This window comes from Notothenia coriiceps, unplaced genomic scaffold (genome assembly GCF_000735185.1).
Source record: "Notothenia coriiceps isolate Sejong01 unplaced genomic scaffold, NC01 NC01_scaffold00037939, whole genome shotgun sequence".
NCBI classification, from domain to species: Eukaryota; Metazoa; Chordata; class Actinopteri; order Perciformes; family Nototheniidae; genus Notothenia; species Notothenia coriiceps.
Window position 1 is genome coordinate 263927 of NW_011370640.1, and position 13786 is coordinate 277712.

The following is a 13786-nucleotide window of genomic DNA, read 5'->3' on the forward strand; positions in this document are numbered from 1 at the left end:
TACCTTATTGTAGTTTCCGTCTGACCTCCTTTAGTTCTGAAACGAGATATCTTCTCCTACTTGTTATTTATTGTCATAGTAGACGTATTTTTACCTTTCGTCGTAAACTTTTTAATAATCTCTAATAAATGTATGTCATATACCACTTTAATAACCAGGATTATACCTTGGAACTGTGGGAAAGTTTAGTTTAGTTAGTTCAAAATAAATATATCGTGTAAATATTTGCTAAAAACAGCTCGGTTTCACGACATGTTTATTATTTTTATGGGATGTCATTTCTGTAAAATGTCGATTATGTTGTCGTCAAACAAGTCTTATAGTCATACTCTTCTTTTGCTGTGGGAGACAGGAATCTGGGAGTGTAGCATGTCCTTTTTGAAGTTCTCTTTGGGTGTCAAATTTCCCTTTTTACCCTCTTTGGAGCCCCTCTCGTTGTCTTCTCCCTAGGGAGAGGGTCCTGCCTGTCTGCAACGTTATCTACGGCACACATTTAGCTTCTCTATTATGTAAATTGTGTATCCATCTGGCTTACAATCCTTTACGTACGCAGATATTATTATCCTACTTAGGTGCTTCTACAGTTGTTAGGACACCCTCGGAAGTCCCTCCGTCGTGCTGCTCTGGGTCCGTCCTGGCGTCTCTGTCCAAGTCGGTGCTGGGCTTCAGGTGCTGAATTAGGTCTTGAGTCCTATCTCCTAGGTCCTACGCCCTGGTGTCGTTTCCCTAGTCGGAGCTGAGTTCTAGTGTAGTTCTGTGTTTTTCTTCTTTTAAACCGACCCAATTAGCCTGTACTCTTATGTGTCTATGTCTGTCTGTCTTCCTTCTTGTTCGTGAGGGAAACCTCACTAAAAAAATTTATAACTTCAATTTACGTAGTTAGACCACGTGAAACCTCTGTTTTACTTCTCTATATACCTATGGAGAGTTGTAGGTATACTTTGTTGACATTTGTCTAAATGAAACAGAAATACCTAAGCTAACACCTGAACTAACACTAACGACGTGTAATAGGAATGAATTATTTATGAAAAAAACTATTAGATAATATCTTTTCATATAGTATAACTATATATTATATATTAAATAACTATTATATATTATATTAGTTTATATTGTTAGTTTTGCTTTATTCATCATAATTCATAATCCCGATTCTTTTATAACATGTACACTTTATCAACATACATAACTTAAATTTAACTGTACGTATGCGATCTTTTATCAGGCAACAATGACAAACTTGATTGCATGGTTGCCGTGACTTGTATAATGTATAATGGATGGTATAATGCAAATATGAAGAATGGAAGCTAAAGAGAACAAGAAGAGGAGTAAGCAGAACCAAAAAGAAGTTCAAAATAACATAAAGAGTTCAAAAATAGAACAACCAGCTTACGTGAATTCGCAGTCGATTTTACGTTACATTACATTACTAGTTTTTTTGGAGATATGAGATCTGTGCACCCATTTACTGCAGTCGGTTAGTGTTACGCACTGCAGTAACTGCAGTAATGCAGCACTGCAGTCACCCCGCCCATCTAGACCATGCCTGGCATAGTATTATTCCATTGGTTTCTTGTCGTGTTAATGACTTTTACTATTACGACACTTTGTAGGCAAACAATCTAGATTGAGTCCTAGGTGGGGCGTGTGGAGGTGCTGTGGCAATCGTCCACCAGTGAACTAATGAATATATAACTCGTGAGAGTTTATTATATTTATGTAATTGGCACGAAATGCACTTGGAGTAGTACTGGAAGTTCTCAGTGGCGTACCTTGACAATTAAGTGCACACGTGACTTGCGACACTCCATTCTGTGTGTGGTTAGTCTCGCTCCAGTCCTTTATGAGATGCAAACGAAACTACAGTAATGTCGTGAGCCTAGTACCACTCACATCTATTGACAGCATACTTAAAATCGACATCAACAGAGCTTGTAGGTCTCCATCCCTCTACTCTACCCTAGTCCACGACGGTCGCCACTGGTCTGCGACGATACAATGGACTAGACTAATCGAGACGATCTCGGATTGATTCATGCCTGTATTCCTGGAGAAAGGTGTTGTCGACTCTGCTCTCAGGAGAGTTGGACACTCTAACTGCCTGCCGAGTCCACTCGATATCCTGAGGACTCACTAATCTGTGCGCAACAGGTTTACTAAGTTCGTCTATAAAGGGCCGTGTGGAAGGTATAGTAGTGAGATATCACATATAGTTTGTTAGGTTCTCAGGAAGTTTGACTTAGGTTTTGTCTATTAACTACAATGGTTATGTTAGTTACCTAAAAGTATCATTTGTTTTTATGTCGAAAGTTTTCCCCTCACTAAACATGTTAATATAGGCATTCTTTCTTTAGACAAGTAATGTCCAAGACACAGTATACCCACACTGCTCCATGAGTGTATTCTAGGCGTGTATAACGTCCGAGTTCCCACGATAGTCTGCTAACTACGGAAGGTGGAAGTTATGTAGCAATTTATATCTAGAGAATGGCCCCTCGTAGGGGGGCCTGGGGGGATCTCCTGCTCACTCTGGGGGGATCTCCCCCTCCTAGGCGGGGGTTCTATGCGTGAATGGGACGATAATACGGCACTCGACTAAATACTTCGGAAGTTAACCTGCCATTAAGCCTATTTTAAGTCGGATTCATATTTTCTCGGAGTTGAACCTTACAGTGCACAGGACCCGTGCAGAATAAAGTGAGTTAAGAACGTTTATCCATTTCTAGGCGGAAGAGGGACCGGCTCCAGGCCAGCTAGAACCCGATTGTTGTCCGACCCAGCCTGGTGGACAAGATGCTGTCCCACCCATTTAATGGGGCATGTGCGTTAGTGTTACGACGACTGAGTACTGCAGTAGATGGGCACTTGCGTAGGTCAACTCAAGTTAATATTAAATGCAGACAACTCCAAACTCATGATATTCTCAAATGGCAAAAAGTTAACTTCTTTTCTCCCCAACATTATTTTGTACTGTTCAAGGGACTGACATTGACATTGAAAGGGTCACTACATACACATATCTAGGTTTTATTATTGATCAGAACTTATCTTTCAAGTCACACACTGAAAATGTTGTTTTAAAATTAGGTTTCTCCTTTCAGACAAGGGAACATTTGATCTCTGCAACGTTTTTACCAGTATTGGATTCTGGTGATCTGCTTTACATGAATGCCTCTGACCAGTGCCTAAAGAGTTTGGATACTGTGTACCATTGTGCATTATGTTTTATTACATATATATATATATATAGTGAGTTTGGAATAAATATGCACTTTATGAAAATTATTAGTTGGTTACTGTTAGTAAAAAAATAGTAAGGTTAATACTGGATGTTTGTTACACTTGGATATGTTTTCTGTAACACTTGTAACATAATTATTCTCCAGTTTATGCATTTGAGTGACTTGCAGTTAAAGCTCGTCATTCAATTCAAAACCTTGATTTATCCAGGTAAAATCCCATTGAGATCAATGATCTATTTTTCAAGGGAGACCTGCAGCAGTAGGTTCCACATGAAGACATAAAAACATAAACAACAGAACAACCAAAGGACATCATACAGCAAAAATTACAGGGATTACAATTTACATATCTATCCACATGTTCAGGTACCAACAGCATCTGACTGTGGAGCATCCAACCGAGCTTTAAAAACATGTAGTGGTACCAGCTTGGTAATTTTCCATTCTTTTTGCAGACTTTTCCAAGTTAGTGGAGCTGCACATCTAAAAGCTTTCTTCCCTAAGACAGTCCTAGCACTTGGCACATTTAATAAAACCACAGCATGAGATCTCAGGCAAAAAGTACTTTCAATTTGCCGAGAGATCAGGGAGCAGATATAAGATGGTACTTTATCCAACATGGCTTTGTAAATGAAAATGTACCAGTGACTGAGCCTCAGTACAGTAAGTGATGGCAAAACCGCCTTGGTTTACAGTGTACAGTGATGCGTAAGTGCTTTACAGTTTGTCACAAATCTCAGTGCACTGTGATAGTAAAACCTTATTGTGGTGTAATTATATATCCAAAGCAGTCAGAAGTCAGAAAATCATTAGTGATGTTTAACCACTCAGAAGACAGCCCATCAAAATGAACACATTGGGACCTTTCAGAGAGGTAGTTCATCTTCTACATATAATAACGGACAAAGTAAAGAATGAAGTGTAGGCTATGTTTAAATGTTCGGAATTTGACCGTGTATGATGGTCCTCTTGAGTTGCCGTACAGCCAATGGCGTACAGTTATTGCTCCGTTTTCATGTTTTTTTAACATGTTTTTCACAAACATGTTCACACGCTAGGAGCATAGGAATAATTCAATTCGGTTCGTCATGATCTGTAGATGTGATTTGCCCCCGAGCACCCCTGGGTAAATTACCGTACAGCCAATCACAATGCGTACAATGCGTGACGTCATTGGTAAGAGACGGCCCCCGAACACATATGGTACCCCGAACACATCTGGTACCGACACCGGGCCAGCGGGCCATTTATAATGTCGAGCTCTGCGGTACTCACTCGCAGTTGGTGAGCGTAGAGAGGGAGGGGTCCATCTTCTCTATAGGAGGAACCTGACCATACAGTCTGACGGCTTTAGTCTCACCCGCTTTCTCCCCTGACTTTTCCTCCTGCACGCGCACACACGCACCCACACACACACACACACACACACACACACACACACACACACACACACACACACATAGATCAAAAGAGACAATTACAAATACTTTGCTACAATCATGTAACTACACAATGCTCCTTCAGTCCCAGATTCGACATAATTGTTGGAGCACAGTTCAGTGATTCTGTTACACAGTATTTCATTCATTATATTCGTTCTGTGCGTTTCAGCCGTGTTTACTGTATGTAACTCACCCACTTAGCCAGTGCTTCTCTCACTGTCGTTGCTTTGGCCTGCTGAAATAACATGACATCCAGTTAGACAGGCAGAGGCTACATTCATATGTTCATTTATTCACAAACAGGTAACAATACAAGTACCATCATGACACAGAATGGAGATGTGAATTGGGACACACTCATAAGCTATCCAAAGCTTTAGAATGCTAAACTTAGAATACTTACAAAATATGTTACTAACACTTCTTGAATTGGAGAGGGTTTATGTATTACACATAAACATCTCAAGCTAAAAACACCAAACAATAACCAAATTGCCTAAAAACTAATCCAACCCTTACGACTAAATGGTCAGAAAAAAATCATTTTATCAGTGTGAACATTGGTTTAAAAAGATGGGATATAATACACAGATATATGACAAGAACAAATAATAGTATAAAGTATAAGAATTAGAACAGCTCTACATCAAACTAAGTTAGGCTTTTAACACACTCTGTTTTTATTCTTATTTTCATTTGTGGTTTTTAAAGGCATGCTGAATGAGTAGACACTAACGTCCTAACGTTAGTCCTCCGAATATTACATTTAGAACTAGGAATAATGGCATATTAGACACATACATACACTCACGTTTAGCGCAGAGTTGATGTTAGCTAGTTCTTTAACGTTAGGTTAACTGACAATAAGGTTAGCTAAGTAGGCCTAGCTAATTAAAGCCCATATTAGCTAACAGCGACAACAACGCTGCATGTAAGGTTGAGCTTTGAGACATGAATAATTGCATGTTCGGGTAGGTTGTCATACTTGGAGTCGTACAATTGTGCAATATAATCCGAAAAAACGACGAAGAATGAACGGAAAACACAAACACTTACCATGTTGATGTCTGCCCTGGTTGCTATGGCACTGCCAGGCAGGCAGCCTACAAGCTGCGCATGCGCATTGAAACAAAGCTAAATGTAACTGCTGAACATTAGAGACTGTAGTGTAGATTTGTGTGTAGATAGTGCAGTATAAGTGGTTTTTATCTAAGGTGAATTATTGCTCACCCTTTATCATAGTTTTACCCAATTTCCCGTGGGATAAAGAAAGTGTTCTGATTCTGAATTTCAAGAATTAATTTTGTGGATTAAAGTAAGTTAAGTTGTGTTATCACACTTTTCGATGAGAAATGGGCACAGAGTAGTACATAGCCCTGCCTTGTACAAGCCTGTCTGACATACAAGCTGACAGAATATGGACGTTGTACATGAAAAAAATGAAAGGGATCAAAATAAAACATTCCATTGTCCCATTGGGATGTCCCTTCACATGCAAACAGTAAGACTCTGTGTGTGTCACACAAAAGCACACTGCAGACATGGCTGCTATGATGCAATGTTATATAGCGAAAATAATTGCTCAAATTCTTTGCAAAAGTAATACTATGGTCTTAACATATTGCATCAAAGGTCAGGGTTCTGAATGGATTGTTGTACAAGTACATTACTTTTGGATTACATGTCATTTGCAAAAGTGTACATATGAGTGTGTGTGTGTGTGTGTGTATGTTCTTATTATACATCCATGGTGTGTGCATTGCTGCAGCTGTTGTCCTTGTAAAGCATAGCAATACTGCCCTCATGTGGTACACTTCAGAATCGTTCTTAGGCTCTGTATGACTTCACCTTGAATCAACTTTTGAGATTTCATTACATCTATTAAGTGCTATTCCAATGACCAAAACACTCTGCTTCTCTGTTTATGATAGGTGCCTTTATATGGTACATACTTATGTCAATTATTTAAATGTAATCAGAATGAAGTTTAGATTACTCTATTTATCCTAGGGGAAATCAGGTGAATGAAATATACAAAATATACTTCAAATGTGTATATAGACATAGGGAGTAAAATAAGAATGTGCAATAACATGATACAATTAAGTACATATATTTCTATTACACATAAGATGTTACTTGTCCAATTTAAGATCAAATAAAATAGATACAAACAAATTATATAAACTTTTAAATTGCAATATATTGTAATACAATATATACAGTAAAGTGGTGTATTAGTATTAGTCATAGTGATAACCACATACTGTATATGTATTATGTATTGGAAGTACATGATGGTCACATGACTTAATGTCAAGATGGCAATGGCCAAAGCAATATCAAGGCTTCAAAACCATGACATAGTATAAAGCGTCTTTGAGCGCTATAAAAGTCCCATGTATTATTATTATTATTATTATTATAATTATTAATATTATTATTATAACCATAGGCCAATAACCAATGGGTGATGCCACAGAGACTATTTCACTCTTTCATATGACAACAAATACATTGCACTATTTTTCAATATCTTTCTACAAACAAATATGACAGACAACATTTTACAATAGATTTGTTTTAATAGCTCTCTGATTTGCTATACCCTTATATTCTCATGATACCATTTTGCTAAAGGCCGCCGTACACCCAGAATAAAAGCCTTCTTACCCTAACCTTTAACATTTTGATCTACTTTACAACTAATGTATATTCAACAGTAGCATATCATCTGATAATGCCACATAATCCATTCTCATGATGTCGAGCATTAAATCATGTTGTGTCCAAAAGGAGAGCATGTCATGTTTTGCCATTGCTCATCCACATATGATGACTTGTGATCTGTGTGTCTCAAATGGTGAGATGTGTTGATCTTCAGACCTTAGAGTGAAGACTTCAGGGTCAGGGTGCCTTATGTATATTTAATCATTTATTTTCGTAATATTTTATATATTTAGAAATACATTTTGTTTTAACTAATTAATTACACATTACCTCCAAAATAAAAACAACATGTAACTGTTTTGTTGTCTCTCAAATAGCCCAATGTCTTATAATCTCTATGTAATACGATGGCCCTGAAGTGCAAGACACCACAGCATTTCAGAAAACACTACAGCATTTCAGAAAACAACACAGCATTTCAGAAAACGCTACAGCATTTCAGAAAACACTACAGCATTTCACAAAACGCCGCAGCATTTCACAAAACACCACAGGATTTCAGAAAACGCTAGAGCATTTCACAAAACGCCGCAGCATTTCACAAAACGCTACAGCATTTCAGGAAACACCACAGCATTTCAGAAAACGTCACAGCATTTCAGAAAACGCCACAGCATTTGACAAAACACAACAGCATTTCACAAAACACCAAAGCATTTCACAAAACACCACAGCATTTCAGAATTTCACATTGGACGGAAAGGGTATTCCTTTAGGGAGAACACTTCTTGTTTGTGATTGGACAGAGCCAGCGAAGCACTGCTGTGATTGGTTGTTTTTGCTGCCAGTCAAGAAATGGGGCTTCGTGATTGGTCAACGCCCGACAGCGCAATATGTCCCAACTCATCAGCCGTTTGCACACACTAGCTCGTAGCTCCTCATATGTGTTCAGAAACTCGACAAAAGTTAAACATGTACAAAACACAGACTGTTTGTGTCATGGCGAATACAGTCGCTGCTTTATTTATGTCTGTATGACGTTGTCGTGAGTGTGGACGGAGCAGCTACAGGTTAGTTTAGCCTGATGGATCCGATTCCACTCAGAAAACACGCATTTTAAAAGCTTTTCGCCTGCCGTCTTGTCTGCAGACTTATCAAAGCGTTAATTCATGGTTTTTCCTAACCATTATCAGTATGTAGTTACTTCGGCATCACTTTGAAACGTGTATTACAATTAAATCACGCTCAAATATGTTCATTTTGTTGTAGTTGGTATCTCCCATAGGATTTACATGGAGATACGCCCCGCCCCCTCTCCAGCGCGTCTTGTTTGAATGACAGGAGCAAACACAGCTGACAGCCGCGGTGAAACTCGAGCGATTAGAGCGATGCGAATATTGGGTAGTCTACCATAGTGTTTACATGGAGATAAGCCCCTTAAAAACCATGAATTAATAAAGCATTCATTTTGTGTTTACTGCTGTCATTCAAACAAGACGCTGGAGAGGGGGCGGGGCGTATCTCCATGTAAATCCTATCGGGATCGGATCCATCAGGCTAAACTAACCTGTAGCTGCTCCGTCCACACTCACAACAACGTCATACAGACATAAATAAAGCAGCGACTGTATTCGCCATGAAATAGACAGTCTGTATTTTGTATATATTTAACTTTTGTCCAGTTTCTGAACAGATATGAGGAGCTGTGAGCTCTGAGTCTGTGCTAATAACAGCTAACAGCTGATGTGTTGGGCCAAGCGTCATTTCTTGACTGGCAGCAAAAACAACCAATCACAGCAGTGCTTTTCTGGCTGGCTCTGTCCAATCACAAACAAGAAGTGTTCTACCTAAGGAATACCCTTTCCGTCCAATGTGAAATGCTGTGCGTTTTGTGTAATGATGCGCGTTTTCTGAAATGCTGTAGTGTTTTGTGAAATGCTGTGGCGTTTTGTGAAATGATGTAGTGTTTTGTGAAATGCTGTGGCGTTTTGTGAAATGATGCGGCGTTTTCTGAAATGCTGTAGCGTTTTCTGAAATGCTGTGGCGTTTTGTGAAATGCTGTTGTGTTTTGTGAAATGCTGTTGTGTTTTGTGAAATGCTGTGGCGCTTTGTGAAATGCTGCGGCGTTTTGTGAAATGCTGTTGTGTTTTGTGAAATGCTGTAGCGTTTTGTGAAATGCTGTGGTGTTTTCTGAAATGCTGTGGTGTCTTGCACTTCAGGGCCACCGTACAATATAGCTCACAAAGTAGAATTTAAATCTGCCTCTTTTACAAGAAATATGGTATGCTCTTATGTGGAGAAAAACAAACAAATAAGGTGTCCACCTACTGAACTCCCAAAAAGAAAACATTTGAGCAAAAAGGGAATATAGGCACAAGGTAGGAATCTAAACCAAATTATAGACCAGGCCTATGGAATAGTAGTGTTTACAAATCCTGTATAAATGCAATACATGAAAAAGACAGCAAATACAGTATTTTAGTTTTTAACATCAGGTGTCCACCGAAAGCATATTTTTTGTTATTAAATGATTTTTTTTATGTAACTAAGGTAATACAGTTCCTTATTGCAATTCTGTAACATGTATTCCGTTACTTCACAAGCCTAAAGTTGTACTATGTTGTGTCTCAATTCGAAAGCGTGTTAGTACGCTTCCATATTGTGCAGTGTAAACACTTGCTGTTGGCTAGCTAACTAGCCAGCATTGTTATCATTCGTGGTAGCAAATAATGACAGACTGCTCAATTAACCCAATTAAATGATGATGCCTTCTTTACCTTACTGGCTAAGTGCTACATGTATTAAATACAGGAAAAAGCACATGTATAGCTTTTAATTGTATATTGCTCTGTTCACCTGTTCATCTTCATAGCAAAGATGGCGGTTGCTGAGTTTGAGTAGCATTCAACACACTCACATTTTTCGAACGTTATGAATGCACCATCTGGATAATCACAGTGCATTTTGTGTGCAATATGCTCTGAACAAAGACAACTTCACTTCTTGTAAACGCACATAACGTAATGTATGTTTGAGCATACATCATGGTGCAGATTATTTTCAGACAAATTAAAGCCAGGATATTTTAGACATGTGTGTCATTTGGAAAATTATGACAACACTGTTACTGGCATTGTATTTGATGTCAATACAACAAAGCTGCTGGAGACCAGCACTACAAAACAACCACAAGAGTATTTGCATACATAATTTCACAAACAACTCTCTATGAGCACGATCAAAGGCTGTGAAAACATCAATGAAACCCGTGGACTTTTTACCACTATTTTTGTTTTAAACGTTCTGATGTAATAAACTAGTTTAATCTATCCAGTGACTTCTTATCATTTAAGACCAAAAATTAGTATATAGTATATAATTGTTCTTGAATCCCATAACACAGTCTCCATCTACAGTGCAGACAGATGTGAAATTCTATACAAAACTTAAACAATGTTATTGCATGGGTTGCTTTAGGTCACTCGTATCGCAGACCCATGGAGTGATCTCTATCTGCATGTGGGTCCTTGATGCCAGATTATGGAAGTGTCTGGCTATGCAAGAGTCTCTATGTGTGTCAGTTTAGCACTTAAGCAAAAATGAGGGCTCATATATCTCTGTAGTTATTGAAAGAAAATATAGTGATAATGTAGGGAATACATCTGCATGGAAAATATATCATTTGGAATTCTATTTTGAGTAACAGAGAGGCCTTAGGTGCTGCATTTGCATATTTGCAAATCTTCTCCACTACATTTAATAGGAAACCTTGTAGAAAAGGCCCCAAAGTTATAGTTATTGATATATATATATTATTTTATTATAGAGTTGATACCTGTTATCCCTTTGGAGTCGACCGTCACGCCGGCGTGATCAGATCACATGACCTGTTCAAGCCGGTGCCGCATAAAAACAACAGTCCGGACAACATTGCCGTGTGTTTCTGTCGAAAGTANCTAAATACAAGTTGTAACAATACTTATATGTATGTAATATTAACCCTTTGGAGTCGACCGTCACGCCGGCGTGATCAGATCACATGACCTGTTCAAGCCGGTGCCGCATAAAAACAACAGTCCGGACAACATTGCCGTGTGTTTCTGTCGAAAGTACTGACTTGAAACTATATCCCAGTCTTTGTTTTAGTGTGTGCAGTTCAGCTGGCAGAGGTGTTCACAGACATCTTCAACAGGTCCCTGCTGCAGTCTGTAGTCCCCACATGTTCCTGTCCTCGAAAAGACAAAGATCACCAGCCTCAACGACTACCGCCCAGTAGCACTCACCTCCATCATAATGAAGTGCTTTGAGCGGTTAATCAAAACCTTCATCACCTCCTCCCTCCCTGACTCCCTGGACCCCCTGCAGTTTGCCTACAGAGCAAACAGGTCTACAGACGACGCCATAGCCCTCACCATCCACACTGCCCTCTCACACCTGGACCAGAGGAACACATATTCCTCGGTGTCCACATCACTGAGGACCTGACATGGACTCTTCACTGAGGACCTGACATGGACTCTTCACACAAACACTATCACCAAAACAGCTGGACAGCGGCTCTTCTTCTCCATGTCAGGTCCTCAGTGAAGAGTCCATGTCAGGTCCTCAGTGATGTGNCCGATAATTTTTGGCGGCCGAATATTCGGTGCATCCCTAATATATATATATATATATATCTGAGACTCATAATATATGCCTAAAAATAGCATGATAGGAGATCTTTAAGAGCTCCTCACACCCCTCTTCCACTGAGTTGAGTTCTGTTCTAGGGCTAGTTTTATTTGGAGTTGGTTGAACTTGTGAAGCCAGATTGAATTGCAAGAATGACTTCTCCAACGTTGTACTCCAAAGAGTACTAGTAACATGGCTTTTAGTATGCGACAGTGGATTTATCTGACCGCTAGAGTGGTATGCTGCTCATGTTCCACCGGTGTTCAACCTACCTTTTCCTAACCCTAGCTGCTTCTTGGAATAAGTAATTTACGGTTAGACTGTCACAGCAGTAACACCCCTTGATGCATATTTCACCAAAAATGTAGGTTTTTTTTCAGTTTTAATTGACAATGCATAGCACCCTAAATGAAGGATTGTTTCATGTGAAGCGGGAGTGAATTCCGCTGTTAACGCAACAATGATAGCAAAAGGATAGTCATAGTGAAAAATAATGATATGTCCCATGTATGCTTGGTTAATGTTCCATGACATTTTTAAATATATGTCTGGTTGTGTTCTAGCCATTTTCCGATCTCACTCTACTGCTTCTCCAACTTTCTTGCTGTGAACTGTTGTGTCTTCGTAAATCCCGTCCTAGCCTCCAATTTACGCAGTTGAGCAAATAGTTTAATGGAACCAGTTTTTGGAGCTTAGAGCCAGGGCCACTGCAGTTGAAACCGGAAAACTTTATTCGCAAACAGGCACTGGTCCTGCTTTAGAAGGGGTATCACTATCAGTATTGTCACACTGTAGTTGTGCTACTTTCACTTAAGTTAAATGTCTTACTAATTTTTCCACCACTAATTATTAGGCAGCTATCACAGATATTGTGCACTTCAATTGCACCCATGGACGGATGGAATGAATGAAAAGAATACTGGTCAAATAGTTTTGACAAGAAACCACAGAAAGCGCCCCATTGTGACAGAACCTACATAAGGTTAGGTAGTAATACACAATTGTCATTCGTCTCAAATGTCCTGGCATATACACTGTACAGTCAAAATGACAATGACTATAATACCTTCAGTTGTCTAGAGATATGTATATTACTGAACATGTTGATGCTGTGCACGTCAGCTCTAGAGTTGCAGTGGACGTATTATGAGCTGTGTGTTTTGGTCTGTGTAACCATACCCTGTCTGCATAGCCTTCAGGCCACGGTGAGCTCACTTCTTCCACTGACAGCCAGGAAGGTGTGTGTGTGTGTGTGTGTGTGTGTGTGTGTGTGTGTGTGTGTGTGTGTGTGTGTGTGTGTGTGTGTGTGTGTGTGTGTGTGTGGTGTCCTGTGCATATTCAATTGCATTTCTATCAACCAGTAACAATGTTCGGGCTGCAAGAAACAAACAAGCCTGTCAAATTTTATCGAAAAATTTATATCAAGAATTTATCACATATAATGTTTCTTTCTGAATGAATGTAGCTAACTATACAAATAATATTACGGTGGCCCTGAAGTTCAAGACACCACAGCATTTTACAAAACAAAACAGCATTTCAGAAAATGCTACAGCATTTCAGAAAACGCTACAGCATTTCAGAAAACGCCACAGCATTTCACAAAACGCCGCAGAATTTCAGAAAACGCCGCAGCATTTCAGAAAACGCCACAGCATTTCAGAAAACGCCACAGCATTTCAGAAAACACCACAGCATTTCACATTGGACGGAAAGGGTATTCCTTAGGGAGAACACTTCTTGTTTGTGATTGGA

The 13786-nt window shown here is 39.2% G+C and overlaps 1 protein-coding gene and 1 long non-coding RNA gene across 2 annotated transcripts in view; one reads left to right on the forward strand and one right to left on the reverse strand.

Annotated features, from left to right (window-relative positions):
* LOC104967911 (gephyrin-like) overlaps positions 1–13786 on the forward strand; it is a 72837-nt gene that overhangs the window by 55645 nt on the left and 3406 nt on the right. The window lies entirely within an intron of this gene.
* On the reverse strand, positions 4480–5814 carry LOC104967891 (uncharacterized). The gene is made up of 3 exons (XR_800769.1): positions 5747–5814; positions 4884–4925; positions 4480–4633 (listed from the first exon to the last, which is right to left on the reverse strand). It is a non-coding gene; the product is annotated as an uncharacterized lncRNA (long non-coding RNA).